Below are 11,714 nucleotides of genomic sequence, written 5' to 3'. Positions count from 1 at the left end.
GGTGATGAAACCATTCCGTATCTTGATTGTAGCGGTGGTCACAGGACTGTGTATGTTTGTCAACATTTGTGGAACTGCAACACCTCAAAAGCATGAATTTACTATATATAAATTATGCCTCAATAAATGTGATGTCGAAGAAAAAGATGCAGGATGATGCAAACATCTGGAGAGAGCCAAAGACAAGGATTCCCAGCAAATTGTGAAAGAATGGCAATTGCTAACCCCTCGTGCTCTCCCAGACCTGGAGTGGGGGGAGGGGGGAGGAAGAAGGAGGAGGAAGGGAGCAGTGAGGGCCAACCCTATTCTCCACCCAGTTCTAAATGCTTCTGCCAAGATTCGCCAGTGCATTGATTTATTTATCAAACACTCTCACTATCTCTTCGAAGGTGGAAAACATCAAGTCGGTGTTAACATTCTCGGTGCACGAAGAGACTGTAGGCATGATCCCCCCCGGAAGATGAGCCTCCTTCCCACTCCGGCTTCATAAGGGCACTAAAAGGACACCAGCCCAGTGAGTTTGGTTTCCCCCTTTCTGTGTCTGGACTGCAGCTCAGGAAGGTATAGCAGGGAGGCAAAAAAAAAAAAAAAAAAAGACCTGTTTTTCATTTGCCTTGAAGGGCTACAAAAGCGGGGTGGGTGGGGTGCCAGCTAAGTTAGCAAAGGGGCTTCAGGGACAGGGACATGTCACTTTAAGTGCCAGCCAAAGTTGCGATTGGATGAAAAGGCGGGCACTGTTAGCAGAAACAGTATGATTAAATCCCAGTCGCTGTCAGACAGTGAGGGGAAGTAAAATCAGAGGCTTGACAGGGGCGGGAAGGGGGAGTTGGAGGAAAGACAAGAGCGGCTAGGTCTTTAGAGGTGGAATGGAACACCTCCCACTGATTGAGCAGTGGCTCCAGCCACTGAGCAACCTCTGAAATATAATTTAAAGATTTCCTTTCCTGGTGCCAAGCATAGCCCTCATTTGCTGGGGTTTTGTTTCTGTTTCCTTCTCCGCAAAATGGGGTCTTCCCACGGGGGGAATGTGTCTAAGTCCTTTGTTCCTGCTGCCGTGCTTTGGGATTGCAGTCGGCACCTTGCTCTGAGGTCCTCGGAACAATACAAGATCACCACGGCTCTTGGTGCCTAAGATTGCCGCCTTTCTAAGCTGTGTGCTCTTTCCTTCCCCCAGGTGAGACCATTCACCTGGGCAAGTCAGGCGGTGATGCACGGTGGCCGGCACTGAGGGAGAGTTGGGAAGACTCTCTCAGAACCATCGACAGAAGATTACTTTTTACAGAGAGAATCCATTAGAGCCAATAAGAGCGCTACAGTTATCAGTAAGTCTAACTTCTAAGGAACAACCTACCTGTCCTGTCTCTCTCTGCTATGGTGTTTCCCTATAACCTAGTTCTTCACTGATGTCTTTTGACCCCTGCCTGCTCCCTTCCAAGTAGAGAGATAGAAGGTGAAAAGAATATATATTCTTCACAGTGTCTGGAACTTACTTTCTGTGTTCACACTGTGCTCGGTGCTTTCCATGTATTATTTCATTGACTATTAAAAACAGCCCTGTGAGCACTCCCATTTTTCAAACAAGGATACGGAGACCTAGAGAAATTAATGAACTTGTGGAAGGGCCCTCAGCTATTTAGAGGATAGAGCTGATAGTCAAGCCCACACCAGTGCCAAAGCCAGAGATTCCCGCCACCGCCCCCGCCCCCCCCCCCCCCCAGCGAAGACTGCTGTATCCTTGTAAAGCCAAGCCATTCCTTTCAGAAGGAATGGGCATCTCTAAACATTGCCTTCTATATTTCAAAAATATGCAGGATATATGACTGGGGCTGGCTGAGATTCAAATACAAGCTCCACAACTTAATGGTTGTGTGAACTTGTGTCAATTGCTTGCTTTCCCCAACGCTGTCAACTGTAAAATCGGAATGATGATGCTTATCTTATAGAATTATTTTAGAGAATGAATGTGATAGTATGTATGAAAATAACTCAACAAATGATACTTTTTCTCCAAAGAATAATCCCCCCAATGTTTAATTATTTGCTACTCCTACCCATGGCAAATTGACATGGAAAGAAGGCAGGACACATTTAAAGCAAGTGATCTGTGTTTTTCAAACTTTTAGAGGTTTTAGGATGCCTAAAATCTGGTGAATGTATTGAGTGGTATATTGGATGTGAAGGAGGGAACAGAATTAGTATTGCCTTCTGCATAACCACCATGTTCTCAAGAAAGACCTACTCCAGGGAAGATATCATGACTGATACTGGACAAACCTTCCCATACACCCCCCTTTCCAAATCCGGCCCTTGCATGAAATCTTGATTCATCTGTACATCTGAAGTTGCAATCTTGTTTGTTTATAGGTGCTATATCCCATGAAAGACATAAGTGAACTGAAAACCATAATAGACTCAAAGAAGTTTGGAGTTAGAGTAATTTGTATATAGCATTAGGGAACACCTACATTTTAGTTCCATACAATGCAGGAATCTCTTCCATAATATCTTGATTACTTATCTGAACTCAAGTCCTTACATCCTACCCATGTGGGGAGCTTGCTGTCAGTGTCCGTAAACTTACGGAGCCTCCCTATGATTTACCCTCACTAGTCCTAGCTTTCATATAAACAAAGGCCCACTTCCATATTACCTTCTATCATGTATAGATGAAATATAATCCTGCTGCTCCATCTTTGCATCAAATTCTCTTTTCTGGGGGATACAGCTTCCAGACTCCTACTGTTTCTTATCAACAGTGTTCAGACTCTTGGCTCTGCTAGGCCTTAGCTCTGCCCAGTACCCCATCGCCCACCATTGCAATGGGGCTAAGATTGTCTTGACTTTTCGGCAGCCCATCACTTTGTGGCTGGCTTAACACTGAGCCTGTACTGTGAGAGACTGCACAAGGAAAATGTGGGGCCCCTGGCTCAGAAAAGTGGTGATGAGAACCAGGTGTCGTGGACTTGACCAAGGGAGAGAACCCAGGCTCTTCTCAGCACCCTGAATGTCGGCCCTGCTGTATGAGGCAGGACAAGCCTATGAAACTGATACACTATATAAAATCCAGAAGACCAGTGGATTAACTTAGAATGAGTGATAACTGCTTCAGGATCCAGAAATGACTTGGATTCAACACAATTTATTTTTCCCTCTTTCACACAAAGATATCATGGAATTCTTCGTCAAATGCCTCCATGAAGTCTGTAGATGCTCTATAGACTGCATGGTCTTCATCTACCAGCACGATAATCCACTGAATTCCTCTTCGGCTTCTTTATATAGAAATAATGAGCTTCTGCCTTTCTCTCAGGTATTCTGTTTGCATAGATAGCAAGAGAACGATCCTGGTGGAGAACAAACTTGGAAAGAGGACAGACTTGGACTAAATATTTTCTTGACAAAGATTGGCAGGGAAACCATCAAAGACTCTTAGACACACATATGGCTCTTCTTCTATGCCAGGCTCACTCTTACAGGTGAAGAGGGATGTGAAATGAGTGTAAATCAAGGTTTCTGACCTTTAGGCTGTGACGGCCAAGGCAACGGCAAGAAAGAAACTTGTAAAGCGGTTAAGAACAATAGAAGGAGGCATGGAAGTGATGAAAGGGGACCAACGTAAATGGTATTGGAGGTCACAGTAGATTGTGCTGAGAGCCAAAGGACATGGTGGAGGTGTGGAGGGCAATGACCCCAAGATGAACTTTGCAAGATGAATGGAATTTAGATGGGCCGGCAGGGTGAGAAAAGAGCTTTATAGGTAGAACTGATTAAAATAAAAAATACAGAAGGAAAAGCTCATCAGTAGGGTGAATGCATCTATCACTGAGGACAGATTTAAGGAGGCACGTCGATGGTGAACTAGGTACGGAAGCTGAGGGGAAGACCCAGAGAGATTTGAGGGAATCAGTGGGGTGCTTCCCTGGAGCCCAAAGGGGGAGTCGAATTACCCTTTGGAGGTAGAAACTGACAACTTTTGGAGGAAGTACAATAAGTATTACTTTGCAAAGTAGTTGGAAACCTTATAGAACTTGTTAACCTTAAAAGATACAGACTAATATATATATATATATTATATAATACATATATAATATATATATATTTCAAAAGTGTAAACACGACCTCGCAGTTTATACACAGTTGATAGGTTGTTAAGAGAAACTAGGGATGTGTCAGTATCCTGATCTGGTATTAGCATCACAAAGGGCAACGATATTTTTTCTTTTCTGAAGTCCATGAGATTACTCTCTAATGATAAAACCCAATGCAGCCAGTCTTGACTTAGATCTTTGACTGGGGATCTCATGACACACAGATGACATTTTTGAACACAAATGTTTTCTAACGGCCTCATCCCCCAGATAGGGTCATTTGCTGCTTACAAAGGGTCCAGTTTTCTTTGAAATAACAAGAACTGGCCTTATATTCTTTCTTCATGGTCTTGGGAAGCCACTGCACTTTCTGGTCTGTACATTTCTAGATACTCCTTTTGAAAAGTCTTGGATGATGGAATTTGGGATAAATGTTGAGAAGATCTTTCTGCTTTACTGTAACATTGGTTAAAAATAAGTGTACTATTAAACATGCTGTTTTCATAGATGATTTATATTTGTATGGAGCGTCACCTTAGAGTATCTCAATTTTAGTTACTTTCTCCTTCTACACCACAGAGAGCCCAGGAGCTGTTGCTGCATAATACTAATAACAAGTTCCAAAGTCACTCCCGAGTCCCTACTCCACACACACACACACAAAAAGCAAATTCTGCTTTTTAATTTTTTAAAGTTTATTTATTTATTTATTTAATCTCTACACCCAATATGGGGCTCGAACTCATAACTCTGAGATCAAGAGTCCTATCCACTACCGACCAAGCCACCGAGCACCCCAGATTCTACTTTTTTAAACATTCGTTTTATAAAATTAAGGTGTTTTGGTTTTTTTGTGGTTTTGTGTGTGTGTGTGTGTGTGTGTGTGTGTGTGTGTGAGCGGGAGATACACGTCTCTTACTAATATTTTATTTTTGAAATATTTAAATGCCATGAGAACCACAAAGCACAATTTTTATCACGCTTCTTTTCTTCTAATAGAGAAACAAAATAAACACCTTGGAGGCTTTGATATTATGTTTAAAGGACAACACATTTACATTTTTCACAAAAGTGTAAACAGGAAAACAGTGTGCCTGGCAGGGGAGGGCGGCTGAAGCAGACACTGGCACGAAGAACAGCGTCTTCAGTCACTGTGGCTAAGGGAATAGGAAATGCCAAAAAGGCCTTTGGGAGAAGCGTATTTGCTCTACACTTGCAGCAGCCAAAAGAAGCTTTGTTGCAAGCAATGGAAGGATAAGGAATTGCCTAGACTCCAGAAGCTAATGTCAACTTGGTGATTGAACTTGCTGTCTACCCTGAGGGCAAAGGAAACCGTTTCTTTGCCCTGTGTATTGTCTTCAGGTTCTTAACCTCTAGGCTCAGAACAAGAGCAGGGAAGAGGTTAAGGGAATGAGGTTCAGCAGAGACCTCCAGCTTGGCTGCTTTGGGAGCTGCGAGTTTATTGGAGCTAATGACTCAGAACGGTTTTGAACTCTCTGCGGGGTTCATGTCTCCACGGCTTGCCCTGCATTTGGCACAGATACCCAAGCATTGGCTGGAACAACCATTATGATAATACGGTGGAGGAGTCCGTTTCTTTCCTAGTGATTGCCCTTAGGATGAGATGGAGACAAAACCCCCAATTGGTGATCGCTCTGATGTGGATTTTAATGGTTCTATAAATGATTAAGTTGGACATATTCCAAAGTGGAAAAGTCATGAATAAAATTTAAGATTTTTTCCTTTCTTTTCTTTTATCCTTTCTTTCTCTCTGCCTTTCTTTTTTTCCCCCTTGCCTCTCCTTGCTTACCTTACCTTACCCTTCCTCTCCACCTTCTTCTTCTTTTCTGTTACGCTGTTAAGGAAACACCTTGGGGTTCTCTCATAATATTGAGCTTTATCAAGGAAAGACCTGGAATAAAAAGGCCTGAATTGTAGTCTAAGCGTTCCACCACCTGCTAGGTGTATATCCTGGGTGCCCACACAGTCTTTTTGAATCCCAGTTTTCTCATCTGTAAACTAGAACTCCGAGCCAGGAACAGGATTCAGCTCTCCTGACTCTCAGCCCAGTGCTCTGTGAGTTTACCCCAGGATCCTCCTGGTGCTTTGCTCCTTGCCTCCATAACCCTCTTCCAGGTGTCTTTCCTGCAGACCCCTTAACCTCCGTCCTTTGCTTTGTCTGCATTCCCTGTGATGCCGGAGGGAACAGCTCACACGCCAGAAAAAGGGCTGGAACTTAGTTCTTCCAAATCCATACCAATAAATACCCTGATCCTGCAAGAGTATGACATTAAACCACAACAGAACAGATACCCTTACCCACATCCTGCTTCCGTGTCCCGCTTCACCCTTGCAACCTCAGCCACAGTATCAATCATAGGGAAGACCCCGTTAACTCCCTGGGCAGTGGAGTTCCCCTGCTCTGTGACCTTACAGAGTATTGTTCCTTCCAACACCGGTCACAATCTGCCATCAAAAACGCACGATCCTTACACCTGAAACTAATATAATTATTATTTGGTAATTATACTACAATAAGAAAAATTGTAAAGAAGGGAATATAATTAAAAAGAACGCATGGTCCTGTTTGGTCGTGTAATTGCCCATACCCCCATGCCCCCCACTCCCCACTATACTGTCCAATTCAGAAAGTCAGGAAACCTATCTGTTTAGCTCATCACTAAACAGATCATCAGGGCCTTGCTTAGAGCCTGGCACAGGGGGTGTCCTCAATAAGAATGTTCTGAATGAGTGAATGAATGGATTTAACTTTCTGATACATGCTCTAACAACACCCATCATTTATGGAGTGTAGTATATTCCAGGTCCTGTAGATTAATTGTTTGGTTCACTCCAAAATTCATATATTGAAACCTAACCTGCAAGGGGATGGTATTAGGAGGTGGGGTCTTTGGGAGGTGATTAGGTCATGAGAGTGGAACCCTCCTGAATGGGAGTGTTGTCCTTATAAAGTAGACCCCAGAGGATTTCCTCATTCCTTCCACCATATGAGGACACAGCAAAAAGACAGCCTTCTGTGAATCAGGAAGGGGGCTCTCACCAGACATTGAAGCCGTCTTGATCTTAGACTTCCCAGCCTCCAGAACTGTGAGAAATAAAGGTTCGTTGTCTATGGCACTTTGTTATACTAGCCCAAGTATACTAAGACACCGGATTCTGAGCTAAGCATTTGACATAGCTTGCTTAATTCTCCAAACAACCTCTTGAGGAAGGTACCACTTACTGTGTTTTACAGACAAGGAAATTGAGGCTAGGGAAAGCACCAAGAGGGAACATCCAGTCCTGCTTCCAGAGTCAGCAAAGGCTTTCCAAAGGTGGCGATGATCATGCTTATGATAATTTAATTCCTTCCAAGTCTGGCTGAAACCAAATTTAAGTGGCTGACCTTCTCTGGCAAGGTAGCATCTCAATAGGGAGAGATAGATAGACAATAGATAGATAGACAGATAGATAGATAGATAGGTATCTAATGTATATGATCACACAATTGATATTTATCATGGGAGGCTCTATTAACTGTAGGAAATATCAGTTAATATGAGACATAACCACCTGGTATAGATCTGGGCAAAGCTGGTTAACTATGGAAGGTATGGGGGTTTTGTGCTTTTGCTCCCACCCCCACCTGCCACCACACTCAGGATAACCCCTTGGAGATCAGGAACTGTCCCCTTCTGGCTTTCTCAAGATACCGATGCCAATTGGTCAAGCAGAGGTTTGGCTGTATTACAGCCCAAAAGATGTGGATCTCTGTATTATCTCCTCTGTCATACAATAACATTGTAATGCCTGTTCTTTCATTGAATTACAAACAAAGCAACACTATGCCCAGATTTGAAAAGTCACATTTATTTTCTTTCTGGACACTGGCTCTGTGGGATCATGCAAGTGAATGCTGCGGTCAGCCCCACTAGGACTCAGTCAGCTGAGTTGGAAGAGATTGTGTGTTTGTGGTTTTCTTTTTCTTTTCTTTTCTTTCAAGAAAAGAGATTAGTGAATGCATGTCTGTTTGAAAGCAAATTCCTTTTGGAGCAAAACACCAGAAACGTGCCCTGGTGATGAGTCCGCATCTTGTGAGCCTTGACCTACGGATGAGAATATTAGATAATAAAAGGTTTCTTTTGAGAAGAATCAGAGGTAAAAACTCTACAATTCCCTCATCTCACAAATGCACATTTTTCTTTTTCCCTTTTATGCTCTCGTGCTACATCTTTTTGGAAGCTGTTTTCTCATTCAAACAGCAAGTCTGGAAGAGCTGCAGGTGTCCCCTGGCCACTGCTTAAAAAGCCTACTTGTTAATCAGCCCCATCACGTGTCTTTTGACCCCTTTCCTGCCCCTCTCTTTACATGTCTCTCCCTGCCAGCCACCACTGCCACTTCTAAAAGGGGAAAAAATACTGAACAGACAGTCAAAAGAGCTATTATCCTAAAGCCTCCTTAACAAAGCGTGGGGCTTTCCAGTAAATTAGTTGAAGGTTTTGCTCCCCTCCCCCTTTCTAGATATGGTGGTCCCCTCCCCTCATTCACTGGTCACTGACAAAGATTGGTGGCTCTGCTACCTTCTGTGACCACTGCACATTCCACCAAGCATCCCTCCCGGAGCCTCTCAGCCACCCTCTCGATAGGTCAGAACCAGTTAGGGATGTAAATCCACAAGCAGATCGGCCTGACGCCACACAAAGTACAGCAAGGGAATATTGTGGGCAATGCTGTCTGAGAGTTTAAACAAATAAAGAAACCACTTTTTCCCCCCTCCAGTCTTCTATACTTGGTTATTGACTGTCTGGCCATGCAAGTCCTCCCCACATGAGAATGCTAATTCTAGGACATTCTGACTTGGGGAGAAGTAATTTGCTAGTAAGGGCCAGTGTTTGGAGAAGGCTCTGGGGGTGGACAGATAGGTTCTAGACAATCTATGTCAGTTACATAGTGTGGGCCTGAAATGGAAGGAAGGTGGCATGAATCTACAGGTCCTAGAAAGGAAGGTTTATTTGCTTCCCCCATGTCACCCTACCCCACCCAGCACAGAAACCAGGTACCATCTGTCCCTTCACTCAGTTCATGCTCTCAGAAACATGAAAAGGAGGAAGCAGGTAAAAGTATTTTTGGTTTCACCATGTGGTGGACCATGGAGAGAAGTAAGATGTCCCCAGAGTCACTTGTGCTGTACCAAAACGGGATTTTACTCCTAGAAAGGGCCAAAGCTAGTTATTAGTAAAATGCTCTAAGTGTCCAGAAGATTGTCTTTCAATCCTTTTGTGGTATATTTCCTATGGGAACCATAAGGAGAAAAGAAGGGAAAGAGAAAAGATCACCTCACTTTAAGGGTGAATAAGCAAACAGTTTGCATTTCAACAGGCTTATAAAATGAAGGCGGGGAAATCGGAGGGGGAGACGAACCATGAGAGAGAAGACGGACAATGAGAAACAAACTGAGGGTTCTAGAGGGGAGGGGGGTGGGGGGAGGGGTTAGCCCGGTGATGGGTATTAAGGAGGGCACGTTCTGCGTGGAGCACTGGGTGTTATGCGCAAACAATGAATCATGGACCCCTACATCACAAACCGATGATGTAATGTATGGTGATTAACATAACAATAAAAAATTAAAAAAAAAACTTTACAGCAGATGGCAAAAGATGTGTTCTTTTTTAGATAAATAAAACAGGAAGGTGTCTTTTCTTCTACCACTGAACATTCCTTGGGAAAACTTGATTCAGAACATTGGCTTGCCTTTGTAAGTAAAAACCCCTTAGATACAGTCCATATAATGACATTCACATGGCTGGGTTTTGGCAAATGATGGCTAGGTCTCAGAGGTAATGTTACACAGAAGCCTTCCGGTAGAAGTCAACAAAAACAACGCAGAGGTCAAGACATTCAGAAGCCTACAGACCTAACAAAATGCAAAACCGAAGCTGCCTTGGGGGAGACAAGGGGAGACAAGGGGAGACAAACGTTCAGCAGTGGGATGGTTGACGGTGAAGCATGTGATGTTTTCTCATCCATGATTTATCAGGCGGCAAATAGGCCTGGAGTTTCTGTGACCTTATAGAATTATGGATCAAGGTGTTTCCTACAGGAGTTTAAAAACTGATGGTCTTTTGAATGACTAAGGCTCACTGACTTGGAGATAACATGAGATTTGGGGCACCTGGGTGACTCAGTCAGTTGGGCATCTGACTCTTGATCTCAGTTCAGGTCTTGATCTCGGGGTTGTGAGTTTGAGCCCTGTGTTGGGCTCCACGCTGGGTGTGGGAGCCTACTAAAAAAAAAAAAAAAAAGAAAGAAAGAAAAAGAAAACACGAGACTTCTCAGACCTGTTTCATCTTTCAGACATAGGCAGTTCACTTACAGAAATAGAGGTGTTTCTCTCAATCTCTCTCTCAATTATATGAAATATACACAACATAAAATATGCCAGTTTTACTTTTTAAAATGTAGAGTCCTATGGCATTAAGCACATTGAAATTTGCTGTCTATCATCACCATCTGTCTCCAGAACTTTTTCGTCTTCACAAAAGAAACTGCACCCATTAAACAGTAATTCCCCACTCACGCTCCCCCCACGCTCCCCCCATCCCCAGCAACCATCATTCTGTTTGCTTTCTCCACGAGCTTGACTACTCTAGGGACCTCACATAAAATGGAATCATACAGCAATTTTCCTTTTGTGACTGGCTTATCCCACTTGGCGTAACGTCCTCAAGGTTCATCCGTGGTGTAGCAGGGGTCCGTTTCCATCGTTTTTAAGGTCGCATCATATTCTGTTCTTTCTCTTTTCATAAACAACTTCATTGAGGTATAATTTACATCCCATCAAGTTCGACCCTTTTAAGTGTACAATTCAACAATTTTAGTCAGTTTTTCAAGTTGTGCAATCACAATTCACAATCCAGTTGTAGAACACTTTCATCATCAGAGTAAGATCCCCCATGCCTACTGACACTTAGTTTCCGCTCCCAGACCCCATTCCCACTCCCCGCCCCAGGCAGCCGCTCATCAACTTTCTGTCTCTATCAAGTTATTTCTCCTGGATATTTCCTATAAATGGAATCACACGTGGGTGCGTGGGTGGCTCAGTTGGTTAAGCAACTTTCTTCGGCTCAGGTGATGATCCCAGGGTCCTGGGATCGAGCCCCGCCTCGGGCTCCCTGCTCGGCGGGAAGCCTGCTTCTCTCTCTCCTACTCCCCCTGCTTGTGGTCCCTCTCTCGCTGTCTCCCTCTCTCTGTCAATTAAATAAATAAATAAAATCTTTAAAAAATAAAATAAATAAATAAATAAATGGAATCACACATTAAGTAATCTTCTGTGCCTGGCTTCTCTCAGGTAGCTTAACCTTCTTGAGGTTCATCCGTGTTGTCACGGGTATCAGGGTTTTATTGTTTTATAACTGAATAGTATTTCACTGTATGGACAGACCATGTACTTATTCATTCACCAGTGGATGGACATTTGGGCTGTTTGTATTCTTTAGCTCTTACGAATATGCTGTGCGAACATTTGTGTGCCCGTTTTTGGTGTACCTAGTTTCATTTCTCTTAGGTAGATGTCTAGGAGGGGAATTGCTGGGCTATAAGACAAAGTTTTGGTTAATTTTTTAGGAA

General features: G+C 43.4%; 1 long non-coding RNA gene across 1 annotated transcript; it reads left to right on the top strand.

The window, feature by feature from the left end:
* The first annotated feature begins 341 nt into the window (after window positions 1-341).
* LOC114201463 (uncharacterized) lies at window positions 342-5,835 on the top strand. The gene is made up of 3 exons (XR_003607654.2): window positions 342-514; window positions 1,175-1,322; window positions 5,088-5,835. It is a non-coding gene; the product is annotated as an uncharacterized LOC114201463 (long non-coding RNA).
* Window positions 5,836-11,714: the final 5,879 nt, after the last annotated feature.

This window comes from Eumetopias jubatus, unplaced genomic scaffold (genome assembly GCF_037043125.1).
Source record: "Eumetopias jubatus isolate StellerSeaLion01/CBP00866 unplaced genomic scaffold, mEumJub1_p1.0 scaffold_2, whole genome shotgun sequence".
In the NCBI taxonomy this organism is placed as follows: domain Eukaryota; kingdom Metazoa; phylum Chordata; class Mammalia; order Carnivora; family Otariidae; genus Eumetopias; species Eumetopias jubatus.
Note: the sequence above shows the minus strand (reverse complement) of the source record. Positions and strands in the feature narration are given on the sequence as shown.